Source organism: Elephantulus edwardii, unplaced genomic scaffold, assembly GCF_000299155.1.
Source record: "Elephantulus edwardii isolate Elephantulus edwardi_28Jun2011 unplaced genomic scaffold, EleEdw1.0 scaffold00296, whole genome shotgun sequence".
Lineage (NCBI taxonomy): Eukaryota > Metazoa > Chordata > Mammalia > Macroscelidea > Macroscelididae > Elephantulus > Elephantulus edwardii.
In genome coordinates this window covers 2,130,658-2,141,057 of record NW_006400046.1, presented here as the reverse complement: position 1 = coordinate 2,141,057, position 10,400 = coordinate 2,130,658, and positions in this window count along the sequence as shown.

Genomic DNA, 10,400 nt, shown 5'->3' with positions numbered 1-10,400 from the left:
AAGGAGAGGAAGACCTTTGATGAGATGGATCGATTCTGTGATTGGAGAGGTGGGAATAAGTGCATTTGAGATGGCTAGGTTGGCACAGGATAGAACGGCATTTAGGGTTCTTGTACATAGGGTCTCTATGAGTTGCAAGTGACTCAATGGCACATAACAACAACAACAACAACAACCCTGACGTCAATCCCGTTTTACAACAGTGGCCCTATGCAATATTTGTCCTTTTGTGACTGAGATATTTCACTTGACATAATGTCCTGTGGGGTCATCCATTTTGCATCATATTTCATGATTCCTTGTTTTTCAGTGCTGCATAGTATTCCATTGTGTGAATATACCACAGCTTCTCTATCCATTTTTTTCTATCCATTTTTAAAAAAATTTTAAATTTATTTTACCATTTTTTTTTGTGTGTACCATCAAATCAGACCTGACTGGTACAGGAGGAGATTTCCCCTCCTTCTCCAGCAGAGCATCTGGTGGAGTTGAACCGCATACCTCTGGGATTGCAGTATAACTTCTTGCCACTAGGCCACCAGAGCTCCCTAGCTTCTCTATCCATTTGTTTGTTGATGGGCACTCGGGTTGTTTCCAGCTCTTTGCTATATATTTTTTTTTTAAAGTCCAACTTGAGGAAGAATCTCAATAAGATGGTTTGACACTATGACTTTAAACAACGGGCTTTGAGTGTTCTGTGAAGCTGGCACGGGATTAGGGAGGTTTTGATCTGTTGGGCATACACTCTGTATGGATCAAAGTCCACCTGACAGCACCCAACAGCAAACACAGCAGTGGCAGGCCTAACTTGATTGCCTAATTGATTGACCATTTTATTATAAGCTCTTTGAGGGGCCAGGTTGAATCTAAGGTCCAAGACCTACTTTCTAGAAGAGAAGACATCTGGGTGCCTCAAGCACGATCCCCATATTACACTGTGTTACACAATGCACGGTGTCGCAGAAATAAGTTTGCACAATTCTAAAGTGGTTTTCTGTTACAAATATCGAAACCTCAGTGTGAATGGCTTTAATAAAACCAGGCATTTCTTACTTCACCGTTTCAAAGGTCAGCACTTGAAATCAGCATTTTGGTGGCACTATGGTCTTGCTGAAACTGAGGAGGTCCTGAAGCACTTGCTGCAGAGGGTCAAGGACTGCAGGCTTCAATACAGATTGAGGCTCAATATCAAGAAAACAAAGATTCTTACCACTGGACCAAGAGGCAGCATCAGGATGGATGGTGAAGAAATTGAGATTGTTAACAACTTTAATTTGCTTGGCTCCACAGTCAACACTCTTGGCACCAGCAGCCAGTCAATTAAAGACATATTGCAATGGGATAGTCTGCTGTTACGGACCTCTCCAAAGTACTGAAGAGCAATGCTGTCTCTCGGGAGACTAAGGTGCGTCTGATACAGGCTGTGGTCTTTGCAATCACTTGTTATATGTCAGAGAGTTGGACAATGACCAAGGAGGATAGAAGGAGAATTGGTGCCTTTGAGCTGTGGTGCTGGAGAAGAGTATTGAGGGTACTATGGACTGCTAAGAAAACAAACAGATCAGATTCATTCTGGAGCGAGTTAAACTAGGCTGCTCCTTGGAGGCAAGGATTCTGAGGCTTCGTCTGACATACTTTGGACATGTTGTAAGGAGGGACCGGTCCTTGGAGAGGGACATCATGCTTGGGAGGGTGGAGGGACGGCGCAGGAGAGGAAGGCCCTCTATGAGGTGGATTGATTCAGTGACTGGGGTAATCGGGATGGGTGTGTCAGAGGCAGTGCAATTGGCACAGGACAGAGCACAATTTAGGGCTGTTGTACACAGGGTCGCTATGAGTCGCAAGCGATTTGACGGCACTTAACAACAACAACATGGTTTCTGTCAGGGAGCTCTGGTGGCCTTAGCAGTAAGAATCTGTGCTGCAAAGCCAAAGGCACGTGGTTTGAATCTGCTAAATGCTCCATGGGAGAAGGATGGGCAGTCTCCTCCTGTGCAACTAACTGCCTCTGAAAACCCAGAGGGTCAGCTATGGGTCAGTTTTGACTTGATGGTATACAACAACAACAACAACAACAACAACAACAACGATGTTTGCCAATGCCTTCCTGGATTCTGGTGACCTCCGGAATCCCTGGCCATGCAAATGCACTTTCCACGGTGGCCGTCTTCCCTGTGCCCCTTTTCCCCAGCCTCTCTTGTCTTTCACAAGGACAGGACTCAGGTTGGATTAAGGCCCCCCTGCTCCAGTTTGACCTCATGTTAACAGAATGTGGTAACCTCTCCAAAGGTCTTCTTTCCTAACAACATCACAGGCGCCTGAGATTAGGACTCGAGTTTACGGGTTTAGGGGCACAACCCAAGCCCTAATAGAGCTTCTGCTCTGTTTCTTCCCAGCCCCTCTCCAGGGAGACACCAGGCAGCAGCTGTGTCCCTGTGGCCATTTCCTCTGGAGAAGAAAGCAGAGTCTCGGAAGACAAGCAGAGGACGGTGAAAGGCTGCACGGCCTGTCTCACGTCTGAGAAGCAGCCTGGAGGTAGTGTGCCTGGAGGGAGTGGGCATGGTGAGATCCCGGGAGTGGTGAGCGGCTGTGTATGGGCTGAAACGCGATGATGCTGGGAGGGCCCAGGGAGGGGTGAGCGTGGTGAGGAGGCCACCCATGCAGGACAGACAGATGAGGGCAGCGCTGGGGGGTCCAGGACAGAGGATGGATGGAGTGTGAGCACCGGGCTTCTCAGCTCAGGCTGCTGTGAGATCGAGCCTCAGCGTGGTGACAGATGCTGGCTTCCTCTCTGCAGTCGGCTCACTCAGGACAGCCCTTGTCTGCTGTCCTCTGTGCGGTCCCCACCTGGCCTGTCAGCAGATGCTTGGCCAGCTTTGGAGGATGACAGGTAACCTCACCTCAGCAACTGTGTCAAGATTTTCAGAGGGAAGCCAACTACAACGGGGGACCTGATGAGACGGAAATGGGACCAGTTAACTCCCTTCCTCTGAGTCTGAGTGTGTCCCACACTTTGGTTGTTTGCGGGCACCCTTTCTCGTCTGCTCTGCCTTCTGTCTGTCAGTTTGTCCTGCTGTGGTGACTGGATGTTGCTGTGATCTTGGGAGCTATGCTCCTGGGATTTCAAGCACCATTAGGCTCTCCCATGCTGATGGGTCTCAGCGGAGCTTCCAGACTGAGACAGATTAAGACAGGTTGCTACTCTACTGCTGAAGACTAACCTACTGATCACACAGAACATTCCAGTTGCTTCCTCTGCAGGCTTCTGTCGCTGGAGGAGGGTGTCATTTGGTAAAGCAGAGGGCCGGCAAGGGCGAGGATGATGTGGCTGAGATGAGTCTGTGTAAATGTCTCAACGGTGACACTGAATGAATATCATCATGAGAGTGATTCAGAACTGTTGCCATCGGACACCATGAGTCAGGGTTGACCAGATGGTGGCGAAGAAGAAGAGCTGAGGTAGGTGGAGTGCTGTGCCCGCAAACTTGCGTACTCAGGACCTCAGGACGTGGCCTTATTTGGAAATAGGTAGGTCCTTGGCGGATGTGACTAAGGTAAAGGTTGAGATGAAGTCACACTGGACGAGGGTGGGCCCGAAACCCAAAGCCAGGTGTTCTCATAAAGACGCAGCGACTTGAGACCCGTCAAGGACACAGAGGGCAGAAGGTGATGTGAAGTCAGGGGCAGAGACCGGAGCATTGCAAACCCAAGCCAGAAGCTGACAGCCGTTACAGAAGTGAGGCGAGAGGCGTGCATGGATTTGGGTATGGATAGAGTCTTCCTCAGCCTGCAGGGGCCAACGCTGCTGAGTCCTGTGCTTCGCGTGAACGTTTACAGAGCAAATTGGCTGCGAAAAAGAGGAAGAGTCTCTGGGAGAGGCAGCGACACGTGACTGTCACAATGGGCTGAAGCACAGAAGTGACTGTAGAGGATGGTACAGGGCTGGGCAGTGTTTGTGCTGTTGTCCAGAGGCCCCTGGAAGCTAACAACAACATTCAAGAATTCACACACATCGGTTGCAATCTCCACGATGTAACCACTGTCTTCCTGCTCCTGCCTTGTTTCTTTTCTTTTTTTAAATTTTACTTTATTAATTTTTATGAAAATTTACAGAGATTTTGGATCTCCATTCATTGTTGCACTTTTCTCCCTGCCCACTCCTCCCCTCCAGTTCGTTCTTCTCTTTAAAAAGCTAAAGAAAAATTCTTTCATTGTTATACAATCCCTCCCCCGATGTCCACTCCACTGTGCAGCCTTGATTCTAGACCCCTGTTATGATAATAATACCCAATCATATATCCCTTTTAAACAGTTCTCTCCCTCATCTGTTTCAATGCAGTAGACATAATTTATCCCATCTTTCTCAGTCTCCCCCCAACCCTGATGTCAGTCCTGTTTTACAACAATGGCACTATGCAGTATTTGTCCTTTGGTGACTGATATATTTCACTCAGTATAATGTCCTCCAGGGTCACTCATTTTGTATATTTCATGAGTTTTTTGTTTTTCAATGCAGCCTAGTATTCCATTGTGTGAATATACCAGAGCTTCTCTATCCATTTATTTGTTTTTTTAAAAATTTATTTTATTTCTTTTTTTTTTGTGTGTGTGTGTGTACCGTCAAATCAGGTCTGACTGGTACAGGAGGAGATTGTTCCTCCTCCAGCAGAGCATCTGGTGGATTTGAACCGTGCATCTTTGAGACTGCAGTTGCAGATTCTTGCCACTAGGCCACCAGAGCTCACCTATCCATTCATTTGTTGGTGGGCACTTAGGTTGTTTCCAACTCTTTGGTATTGTGAACAAAGCCGCAATAAACATGGGAGTGCATCCGCCTTGTTTCTATTCAACCTTCTTCTCTATCCATTCCTTGGCCCTGAGCTTTATCCCTGGGCGATGCCACCCTCTGGTCTCTCATGGCTGGTTGTTCAGGGAAGATGTATACACCTCTCTGGTATTATGGTACACTTTATGTGCCTGTCTATTGTTTGGCTGAAAGTTGAACTGTGGCTTAAAGAGTGTCCAAGAGCTGTCATTTTGGGGGATCTACCAGTGGCTATCAAATAATCAGCAAGTCTGTTTTTTTGTTTTCAATTTTGGGCCACAATTTTCTGCAACTCTATCCAAGATTTCCTCTTGTGAATCCATTCAGCGTAGTCAGCAGAGGTAGCTGGGGACCATCTAGTTCTGGTCTCAGGATGACCTCTTGGTTTCAGATGTTTACTGTTTGTCAAGGTGTCAACTCATAGCGACACCGTGAACAACAGATCTGAATCCTGTACCATCTTTTTTCTTTTTTAATAAAAGATTTTATTTTAAAAAAGAACATTGCTTTCTGTGTGGTGCACATTATGACTCTTTATAAAAGTGATGGCTTATATTATTCTCAAAGTTCATAGTTTCCAGCATGTACTATCTTTTTTTGTGTGTGTACTGTCAAATTGGATATGACTGGCACAGGAGGAGATTGCCCCTGCTTCTCCAGCGGAGCATCTGGTGGATTTGAACCTTTGGGATTACAATGCAGCTTCTTCTGGACCCCTGTCATGATATGTCTACACCAGAGCTCCCCTCTTGTGCCTTCTTTACCATGTCTGATATATTGAAACAGTTGCTGCAGTCACCTTGTTAACCCATCCCAATGGGTCTCTTCCTTTCTTTTGACTTTTCCAAACATGATATAATTTTCCAAGGAATAGCTTCTCCTAGCAATATGTCTAAAGTACGAGAGATGAAGCTTAGCCATTCTTGACTCCACAGAGCACTCTGGCTGCACTTTTCCCAAGACATACATGCCTGTTCATTCTTTTGGCAGTCTGTGGGATATTCAGTATTCTTCTCCAACACCACTTTGCAACTCAAAGGCATCAGTTCTTCTGTCATCCTTTTTCACGTCCAGCTTTCAGATGCATAGGAAGTAATTAAAAAGACCATGGCTCAACTCAGGTGCACCTTAGTCTTCAAACTGACATCATTGCTCTTCAGTATTTTGGAGAGGTCCTTGACAGGAGACTTGCACATGCTTAGCCTGTGTTAATTTGTTATTGTTGTTGTTTTAGTGCTGTCAAGTTAAGTATGACACATAGCAACCTTATCAACAGCAGATCCAAACCCTGTCCTATCCTGTGTCATCCTCACACTTGGCTTGGATAAGGGTCACCTTAGTCTTTAAACGAATGTCTTTGCTCTTTAGCCCTTTGGAAGGATCCTTGATAGCAGATTTTTCCCAAGAGAACATTTTGATTTCTTGAGTGATGCTGGCATAGTGCTGATTGTGGATACAAGCAAAATGAAATTGTTGACAATTTCTCCCCCCCCCCCAATCTATCATGATGCTGGGCAGCTCTGGTGGTCTGCTAGTAAGAAGCTGCACTGCAATCTCAAAGGTATGCTGGTTGTATCCACCAGCAGTTCTATGGGAGCAAGATGGGCAATTTCCTTCCATATGATTAACTGCCTCTGAAAACCTGCTGGAATGTCAATTCTGACTCAATGGTACACTACAATGACGATGACAACAACAACAACAACAACAACAACAACAACAACAACAGCATCATGATGTTGGGGAATTTTGGTGGCTTAGTAGCAAGGAATTGTGTGTTGGCAACCCAAAGGTGATGGTGGTGGTGGTTGTTATGTGCCGTCAACTTGCCTGCAACTCATAGCGACCCTAAACAACAGTCCTAAACCCTGCTCTATCCTTTGAAAGTCTCACTGTCTCCAACACACCTACTCCAATACCCCGGTCACTGAATCAATCCATCTCATCGAAGGTCTTCCTCTCCTGCGCCGTCCCTCCATCCTCCCAAGCATGATGTCCCTCTTCAAGGACTGATCCTTTCTTGCAACATGTCCAAAGTATGTCAGACAAGCTTCAGAGTCCTTGCCTCCAAGGAGCAGCCTGGTCTAACCCTCTCTAGGTTGAACCTGTTCATTTTCTTAGCAGTCCATGGTACATTTAATAACTCTTCTCCAACACCACAGCTCAAAGGCATCAATTCTCCTTCTAGCCTCCTTAGTCATTGTCCAACTCTCTGATGCACAGCAAGTGATTGCAAAGACCAGGGCCTGTATCAGGTGCACCTTAGTCTCCAGAGTGACATCATTGCTCTCCAGTACTTTGGAGAGGTCCCTAACAACAGACTTTCTCATTGAAATATGTCTTTTCATTTCCTGGCTGCTGGTGCCAAGAGTGTTGATTGTGGAGCCAAGAAAACAAAAGCTGTTAACAATCTTAATCTCTTTACCATCTATCATGATGCTGCCAATTGGCCCAGTGGTGAGAATCTGTTTTCTTGATATTAAGCCTCAGTCCATATTGAAGGCTGCAGTAGGCAGTTTAAATCCACCAGGTGCTTTGTGGGAGAAAAATGAGCAATTAACTGCCATGCGATTCACTGCCTGTGAAAATCTGCTGGAGGGTCAATTATAGGTCAGACCTGACTCGATAGTATCCAAAACCAGCATCATGACGTTGCCTATTGGTTCATTGGTGAGAATTTTTTCTTTTCTGTAGTACAGATGTAACTCATATGGAAGGCTGTATGTAGTCTTTGATCCTGTTCAGTAAGTGCTTCACGTCTTCTTCACTGTCTGCAAGCAATATTATATCATCTGCAGGGAGCTCTGGTGGCCTAGTGGCAAAAAGCTGCACTGCAATCCCAGAAGTGCACGGTTCGAATCCACCAGATGCTCTGCTGGAAAAGGAGGGGCAATCTCCTCCTGTACCAGTCAAATCCGATTTGACGGTACACACATACACACAATAATAAAAAAATTTAAAAAATTGTATCATCTGCATAATACAAGTGTTGATAAATTTTCCTCTAAACCTGATATAACAATCTTCTTCAAAGAGTCCAATTTTCTGAATGATTTGCTCAGCATACAGATTGAATAAGGATACAGCTCTGATGCACATCTTTCCTGATTTTAAACCATGCAGTGTTCCCTTGTTTTGTTTGGACAATGGCTTTTTGATCTAAGTCTAGGTTTCTCCTGAGCATAATCATGTGTCTGGGATTCCCATTCTTCTCAGTGTTAGCCGTAATTAGTTATGCTCCACAGTTAAGCACGTTATGACACTCCATAAAAATTCCAACGACTTCCTCTTTGCTCAATGAGAATGGGTCTCGGATGTGCTCAGAGTTGTTTTTTTCCATTTCCACACTCAGCAGAGTAAGATCACACAGTCTGCCTGGACTCAAGGAGAGTCTCAAATCCATTTTCATTTGCTGAATGAGCTCTCACAGCCGATGATGTTAATAGAAACTGCGTGGTGTCCTGGACAAGCGACATACCTGTCATACCTGAGACCCACCTCTGGCTGCAGGCTGGGGAGGGGTTCTGATGCCTGGAGCCACCAAGCACAAGTCTCAAGTGGACTCTGACTCTCCAGGTTTAGATAGACCTTGGCGCCATACCTGACCCTTGGAGTACAAACGCTTTCATTTGCTGGCCTTTTTTGTCCAAGTGATGTGGGTCAGGCCAGGGAGGGAGGAGACCAATCTGGAGTCCCCACTCAGCCCCCTGGCCTCTTCATCTTTGTCCCTGGTGCTGTGACGCCTTGTAGCTCTCCTCGCTCAGCTGGAGTTGTGGGCTGTCCGGCACTGGGCACAGGCTTGGCCCTCAGGTCCAGATGCGGAACTTGTGGTGGGAGTAGGGGAATGCCAGCACCTGGTAGCATTTTTAAAAAAAAATTAGTTTTAATAAAGTTTACAGAGACTTAGGGTTTCCAATAATTCATTGTTACACTTTTCTCTCTGTCTCCCCCTCCCCCCAATCCACTCTTCTCCTTGAAAAGTAAAAGAAAAACCTCTTTCATTGTTATGCAGTCCCTCCCCACCAAGTCCACTCCACTGTGCAGCCTTCATTCTGGACTCCTGTCATGACAATAAAACTCAATCATATATCCCTTTTAAACAGTTCTCTCCCTCATCTGTCTCAATGCAGTATACTTCATTCCTCCCTTCCTTCTCTGTCTTCCCTCAACCCCTATGTCAGTCCCGTTTTATAATAGTGGCCCTATGCACTATTTGTCCTTTTGTGACTGAGATATTTCACTCAGCATAATGTCCTCCATTGTCATCTATGTGGCATAATATTTCATGAGTTCCTTGATTTCAATACTGCATAGTATTCCATTGTGTGAATATACTAGAGCTTCTCTATCCATTTGTTTGTTGATGGGCACTTGGATTATTGCCAGCTCTTTGCTATTGCAAACAAAGCTGCAATAAACATGGATGTGCATATGGTAGTATTTCCTGGCGCACAGGAAGCTGCAGACCTCTGGCTCTTGAGGGGAGTCACCCCCTCCCCTTGAGCTCCAGTGTCCACTTGGCCTCAACAGCTGGAGAGGGACTCTTGCCAGAGCCCAGCCCCCACCTCTGATCACTTAGAAGTCTGATGGTGTCACTAGGCCAACCTGACTGCTTAGGAAGTTTCTTGTGATCTTGTCACTTATCTGACACTATTATGGGAGGAACTACCACATTGTTGGTGTATATACTGTGTGTCAACCCATAGCTGACCCTCCTATGGTTTTTTTTTCAAATTTTTAATTTAATTTTATTATTTTTTGGGTGTACTGTCAAATTGGATCTGACTGGTACAGGAGGAGATTGCCCCTCCTTCTCCAGCAGAGCATCTGGTGTATTTGAACCGCATACCTCTGGTGTTGCAGGACAGTTTCTTACCAGTAGGCCACCAGAGCTCCCTCTCCTATGGGTTTTGAAAGCGTTCTTTACCCTATGTGAGCTTGAGGCCTGGAGTGGGAGGAGGACCTGTCCTTACTTTAAGGTTTGATGTGACGATAATAAAAGCGAGCGTGAACAGTTCACTGTGGTCAGGTTGCTGTAGGATCAGTTGTTCTCCAAGAGGCCTGGAGGGTCTGGGAGCTGGCTTAGGCCCTTACAGGGTGTACACAGCCAGCCTGCTTTTCTGATGACACCATCAAGTCCTCTGCTTTTCTCACGTGTACGGTAGGGTTTCCTGGGGCTACGAGACATGATGTTGCACAGGCAGAAGTGGGATTGACTGAGACCCCAGCGGCTAGCTGCCATTCTGTCAGTGTTAAGGAGAGACAAGAAGAACAAAACCATTCTCCTCACAAAAAATTTTTAACTTGGAAAATATTTTCCTTCCTTTCTCTCTCTCTCTCCCCCACCCCACTTTCCTCCCTCCTTCCCTCCCTCCCGCCTTTCTTTTTTTCTTTCTTGTAGTGTGCTTTATTGATGATACATGACAAGATGGGCTCTCCAAGCCCTTCCCCTTTCTCAGGGCGATTGGATGGAAACTGTCAAGGATGTGAGAGTCTCAGTATGTGAGGGGATCGAGTTGGGGCAAGGGCTCCCCAGCAGCTGAGGGTCTCTCTCTCTTCTAGTGCTATTGCTGGG